Below are 7,470 nucleotides of genomic sequence, written 5' to 3' on the forward strand. Positions count from 1 at the left end.
AATCACTACAACTATGATATTAACCCGAACACGATGTTAGTGCGGAATCCTAACACGGTGGTGATTCAAGAACAATGATACTAAGTAATATAATATGATGAATACGATGTAATACTCCAAATGCACACGATTATATTATTAAACCGTCTGGTACATGAGATTACACAAACTAGTTAATTGCTCTCTAGATGGTGGCTATGAGAGTATTCAATAACTGCTCACCAACTGATCAAATAGCAACCTTTACCCAATAAAATAGAGAACTATTATAGGGAAACCAAACTACAATGCCCATACGTACCAAAGGACCACCGAGAACTCAAGGAGTTCTCGGTTTACATAGCTAACCCGTAGCCCAGCCCAATAAACACATAACTAAGCTCAAACCACAAATATGGACCCAAGAAATACATTTATTAAATAATCTTTAAAAGGAAGGTGGATACGTACAATGACGTTAAGATTTTTTCCTCACGAACTTCATTTACGGGCCGTTTGCCTGTTATGATTTCTAACATAACAACACCAAAACTAAAGATGTCCATTTTAGCCGTGGCATATCGTGAATGATTACATTCTGGAGCTAAGTAACCACTATCAAAAAATAAACCAGCCCAAAGTGTTAGCGTTCAACATTATTTGGGTAATAAAGTAAATAAAACAAAATTAATAATGTACACCTTATGGATTTGTACACACTTACTATGTTCCAGTGAGGCCATTTATGGACAAATGAGAGGTCTCAGACATTTTGGCTAAACCAAAATCTCCAATTTTCGCCTTCAAATTTTTATCTAACAAAATGCTTGGGGGTTTTATATCTCTCTGAACAACCATCTGATAGGCGTTTTCATGGAGATATTCTAGTCCAATGGAAACATCTATAATGATGTTGCGCCATTTTTCACAATCAAGAAAGGACTTCTTAGATGAATCTGCTTGCGTCAGTAACAATATTTAACACAACAATACCTCATTTGAGGCTGCAATGGTGCAATTTAAAAGGTCAAAACATTATTTTCTTATTTACAAGGAAAATCAACTACTATAACTTCAAGTGTAAATTTGGTTTCCCTTAAAAATTTACTGTGGATGTATGACTCAATGCTTCCATGTGCTAAGAAGACGTATACTAACATTCGCTCTATTCCTTCGATGCAATAACCAACAAGATGCACCAAATTACGGTGATTAAGGTTCGAGAGTAGCTCCACCTCCTTCTTAAATTCGTGACTACCTTTCTTAGAGTCGCGTCTTAGCCTTTTGATAGCTATCAATCGGCCGTTTTCAAGCTTCCCCTAAATAAAAATACCATGCATATGGTAGTATCAACTTTAAACTCATATCACATGTGGTAAATTTTTGTAAGAGAGAAAATCAATTTTGTACCTTGTAAACGAATCCAAATCCGACTACTCCCAGCTCATTCTCTTTTGAAAAATTGTTTGTGGATTTCTTCAGTAACATGAAGTCATACCGTAATGATTCGGGTAATGATTCGACATCAGAGGTAATAAATATTGAAGAGAAAGAGAGATGGTGTGATTTTAGAGATGGAAGATTTAACGTTCATTAATAAAACTATAAATACTGATTGTACTTGTTAAAGTAAAAGCTCAAAAATGGGAACTTACTCTCACGTTTCTAGTTCCTCCTTCTTAAGAAGATAAAAATTGAAGCAGCGGTTAGCATTATCAAAATAACTAGTATTATCACAACTAGTATTATCACCATCTTTTTTAAATTCTTGCCTGTAAAATAAATTAAACATAGTGCGGTCTTATTGTTTAAAATAAATCCTCATCTATAACAAAATATTATTCTTATTAGCATATCATTATATCATTATCGTATAGTGATTTAGAAAACCTATCCATGTCTAAAAAGTTAATATGTATGGTTGAGTTTTCAAGTATTCCAACCTATGTAACATTTCGATGGATCATAAATCTTGTATTTTCAATTTATAAAAATGAATTTATAGGAGAAATAGTCTATAGATAATTAAATGAATTGAAAACTAAAGTTACTATCGTACCTTTGGTAGAAGGGTTTTCAAAGGTTGTTATGACTCTCACTGGAGGCGGTGGTGGCAGGGGTACTGGAACAGAGAAAAGCGGTTAGGTGTTATACCTGAAGTTACAAGTTGGCTGCATTAGTCTTGCTCCAACTTTTCCACCAAAATCCATGCCATATTTTGCTTGCATTTTACTAATTGCATTGTATATGCAATCAGTGCACTCTTTGTGTGAAAGGTCAGGCTTGCAGTATACACGCCCGTAGATAGTTGTATAATTTGTGCCTCCCGTGGTCCCACTTGAAAACTTCTCAACACTTGCGGCCGCGTTATCTACGAGTTGCCTTAAAAATAATATCGCATAGGTATTAAAGTTTGAGGGATCCGATGCATTTTCCTTCTCAAAGAGAAAAATCTGAAGATTTGTGCGAGGGTCTTGGTTGAAGTAATTCAACCAACAATCTTCATAATATATAATCGCCCCATTTTGATTGGGGCATACTTGTGCTACCCTGTTAATAGCTTGCTGCACACAAGATCTACATGTAGTGGTATCCATATATCCTTGATAGAGTGCAGAAGCGTTCACGCTATTGGCATCTCTGCCAATTGACTTACTGTAATAACCCCTCCCCGATTCAGTAGAGAGAAGGGTTGAAAGAGCAATCTTAAGATTACTTTCATTTATACTATATTTTGTGAAGTTACCATTAAGGTAACTACTGAGATGTTCAAATACAAGACTGTGGAGTTGAATTATTTGGGTGAAATTTAAAAAGAACACTAGAAATATTAAGAACCTCATGTTAAATTAATTAGGAAAGGTAGACAAGAGAACTTGTGGATATATATATATATATATATATATATATATATATATATATATATATATATAAAGAGAGATAGGAAATGTTAACATGTATACGACCATATATATAATATCAGAAACGCGTAGAATATTTGGAATCTATTTCTTCACGCAATTTCCTGGAAGTTACTTCAAGACAATATGTTGAAAGGGCTATTGCGAGCCACAAATTTTATGTAAGTGATAAGGAACCTATTAATTTGCCAACTAACAAGGAAAAAATTTAACACACATGAAAAACAGATGTACCTTTTAGGAATTCATTTGCTACCTACCTACCTACCGAAGAAAAAACTTAAAAAATAGAGAAAATTCTAATTTGCCTTTCTAGAAAATATCCTTGAGATGCAATAACCACTGAAAAATAATTTGCACATGTTGCACCTCTGTGTTTCTCGGGCGGGTTTTTTTGGTTCCTTCCGTAAGTTGACCAAGCGTTGACCTGTTAAAAAAAGTTGAAATTACGTTTTTACCCCTAAGCTTTTATTTCGTTTTAAAAATAATCATCTAAAACCATGTAAATGCCGGGATTCGAACCCGAGACCTCCAGATTAATAGCCCACCAAAACTAACAGTTGAACTAAGTTAGTGTATACTATAGCTATACAACATAAACAATATATTATCTCTTTTATCACTTCATCTTCCCCAATTATAATTAGGGTTCTTAAGTTTTAGTTTCATAAAATTAATTAACACAACTTTTGACGTTTGATCATCCGAAACAACCTTTACTTCTTTAATTGCACACATCTGCCCATGATGTGGTCTAAAATATGCATAATATTATATAAATATTTTTTATCCTTTCAAGTATTTTGAGCTAGGTTTTTATTAAATATATTCTTAATTGGTTAATACTTTGATTTTAAATATTTTCAATAAACAATGAGCTGAAACTACTTAATTACGCTAAAATGAAAATGAAGAATAAATTGTTACTAATTTACCTTCAACGATGAAGTAATGTGAAGAAATAAAATTAATGTGAATTAGTTCTTGATTTAATTTTTTTTATACTCCTTGACCGAGAACAGTTGCGTTGACCGAGAACTTGAACAGTTGACCGAGATCATTTGATAACCGAAACTCTGGTCGAAAACTCCAAAAATCAGCCGAGAACTCAAATCGTTGACCGAAAACCACTAAAGTTGACCGAGAACCACCAAGGTTGACCGAGAACTCTTGAATTTGGCCGAGAACACTTGGTTTTGGCCGAGAACTCCTTGTTTTTAAACCAAAAACATTCAAATTTGGTCGAAAACTATGAAGTACACCGAGAACACAGAATTTTGGCCGAAAACAGTTGAAATCTTCTCCAGAACCTTATATTCTTTGACCGAAATCCTTTAAATAGCCCCGAAAACTTCTAAAGAACCCGAGAACAAGTTTGACCAGTTAGTTTTGGTAACAACTAAATCCCTAAATCGGTGGGATTTGAATTATTTCCCAAGATTATCCAATCTTTGACCAAAAGAACTGCTTCTTCTTCTCCGATGAATTATTCATCGGAAAAACAAACCCAAACATACAAATCACCAGAACAACCAACAAATCAAAAACCTTGAATCGTTGATATCACAATAACGATCCTGAATTCGTCAAAGGCTCTGATACCAATTGTAAATCTCGAATCTGGATCACAAAACTATGATATTAACCCGAACACGATGTTAGTGCGGAATCCTAACACGGTGGTGATTCAAGAACAATGATACTAAATAATATAATATGATGAATACGATGTAATACTCCAAATGCACACGATAATATTATTAAACCCTCTGGTACACGAGATTACACAAACTATTTAATTGCTCTCTAGATGGTGGCTTTGAGAGTATTCAATAACTGCTCACCAACTGATCAAATAGCAACCTTTACCCTATAAAATAGAGAACTATATATAGGGAAACCAAACTACAATGCCCATACGTACCAAAGGCCCACCGAGAACTCAAGGAGTTCTCGGTTTACATAGCTAACCCGTAGCCCAGCCCAATAAACACCTAACTAAGCTCAAACCACAAATATGGACCCAACAAATAAATTTATTATATAATCTTTAAAAGGAAGGTGGATATGTACAATGACGTTAAGATATTTTTCCTCAAGAACATCAGTTACGGGCCGTTTGCCTGTTATGATTTCTAACATAACAACACCAAAACTAAAGACGTCCATTTTAGCCGTGGCATATCGTGAATGATTACATTCTAGAGCTATGTAACCACTATCAAAAAATAAACCAGCCAAAAGTGTTAGCGTTCAACATTATTTGGGTAATAAAGTAAACAAAACAAAATTAATAATGTACACCTTATGGATTTGTACACACTTACTATGTTCCAATGAGGCCATTTATGGACAATGAGAGGTCTCAGACATTTTGGCTAAGCCAAAATCTCCAATTTTCGCCTTCAAATTTTTATCTAACAAAATGTTTGGGGGTTTTATATCTCTATGAACACCCATCTGATAGGCGTTTTCATGGAGATATTCTAGTCCAATGGCAACATCTATAATGATGTTGCGCCATTTTTCCCAATAAAGAAAGGACTTCTTAGATGAATCAGCTTGAATCAACGTGTTGGCGTCAGTAACAATATTTCACACAACAATACATCATTTGAGGCTGCAATGGTGCAATTTAAAAGGTCAAAACATTATTTTCTTATTTACAAAGAAAATCAACTACTATAACTACAAGTGTAAATTAGGTTTCCCTTAAAAATTTACCGTAGATGTAAGAGTCAAGGCTTCCATGTTCCAAGAAGTCGTATACTAACATTCGCTCTATTCCTTCGATGCAATAACCAACAAGATGCACCAAATTACGGTGATTAAGCTTCGCGAGTAACTCCACCTCCTTCTTAAATTCGTGACTACCTTGCTTAGAGTCGCGTCTTAGCCTCTTAATAGCTATCAATCGTCCGTTTTCAAGATTCCCCTAAATAAAAATACCATGCATATGGTAGTATCAACTTTAAACTCATATCACATGTGGTAAATTTTTGTAAGAGAGAAAATAAATTTTGTACCTTGTAAACGAATCCAAATCCAACTACTCCCAGCTCATTCTCTTTTGAAAAATCGTTTGTGGATTTCTTTAGTAACATGAAGTCATACCGTAATGGTTCGGGTAGTGATTCGGAATCAGAGGTAATAACTATTGAAGAGAAAGAGAGATGGTGTGATTTTAGAGATGGAAGATTTAACGTTCATTAATAAAACTATAAATACTGATTGTACTTGTTAAAGTAAAAGCTCAAAAATGGGAACTTACTCTCACGTTTCTAGTTCCTCCTTCTTAAGAAGATAAAAATGGAAGCAGCGGTTACCATTATCAAAATAACTAGTATTAACACAACTAGTATTATCACCATCATTTTTAAATTCATGCCTGTAAAATAAATTAAGCATAGTGCGGTCTTATTGTTTAAAATAAATTCTCATCTATAACAAAATATTATTCTTATTAGCATATCATTATATATTATCGTATAGTGATTTAGAAAACCTATCCATGTCTAAAAAGTTAATATGTATGGTTGAGTTTTCAAGTATTCCAACCTATGTAACATTTCGATGGATCATAAATCTTGTATTTTCACTTTATATAAATGAATTTATAGGAGAAATAGTCTATAGAAAATTAAATGAATTGAAAACTAAAGTTACTATCGTACCTTTGGTAGAAGGGTTTTCAAAGGTTGTTATGACTCTCCCTGGAGGCGGTGGTGGCAGGGGTACTGGAACAGAGAAAAGCGGTGAGGTGTTATACCTGAAGTTACAATTTGGCTGCATTAGTCTTGCTCCAACTTTCCACCAAAATCCATGCCATATTTTGCTTGAATTTTACTAATTGCAATGTATATGCAATCAGTGCACTCTTTGTGTGAAAGGTCAGGCTTGCACTGTACACGCCCATAGATAGTTGTATAATTTGGGCCTCCCGTGGTCCCACTTGAAAACTTCTCAACACTTGCGGCCACGTTATCTGCGAGTTGCCTTAAAAATACTGTCGCATAGGTATTAAAGTTTGAGGGATCCGATGCATTTTCCTTCTCAAAGAGAAAAATCTGAAGATTGGTGCGAGGGTCTTGGTTGAAGTAATTCAACCAACAATCTTCATAATATATAATTGCCCCATTTTGATTGGGGCATACTTTTTCTACCCTGTTAATAGCTTGCTGCACACAAGAGCTACATGTGGTGGTATACATATATCCTTGATAGACTGCAGAAGCGTTCACGCTATTGGCATCTCTGCCAATTGACTTACTGTAATAACCCCTCCCCGATTCAGTAGAGAGAAGGGTTGAAAGAGCAATCTTAAGATTACTTTCATTTATACTATCTTTTGTGAAGTTAACATTAAGGTAACAACTGAGATGTTCAAATACAAGACTGCGGACTTGAATTATGTGGGTGAAATTTAAAAAGAACACTAGAAATATTAAGAACCTCATGTTAAATTAATTAGGAAAGGTAGACAAGAGTGTGGTAGACAAGAGAACTTGTGGATATATATATATATATATATAAAGAGAGATAGGAAATGTTAACATGTATACAACCATAT

The 7,470-nt window shown here is 34.4% G+C and overlaps 1 long non-coding RNA gene across 1 annotated transcript; it reads right to left on the reverse strand.

Moving 5' to 3' along the window:
* Positions 1-523: 523 nt before the first annotated feature.
* On the reverse strand, positions 524-5,806 carry LOC143631722 (uncharacterized). Its single transcript, XR_013153413.1, has 3 exons — positions 5,703-5,806; positions 1,088-1,150; positions 524-935 (listed from the first exon to the last, which is right to left on the reverse strand). It is a non-coding gene; the product is annotated as an uncharacterized LOC143631722 (long non-coding RNA).
* Between the last annotated feature and the right edge of the window lie 1,664 nt (positions 5,807-7,470).

Source organism: Bidens hawaiensis, unplaced genomic scaffold (assembly GCF_021521415.1).
Source record: "Bidens hawaiensis isolate Kalapana, Puna unplaced genomic scaffold, B.hawaiensis_p1.1 tig00006250_1, whole genome shotgun sequence".
Lineage (NCBI taxonomy): Eukaryota > Viridiplantae > Streptophyta > Magnoliopsida > Asterales > Asteraceae > Bidens > Bidens hawaiensis.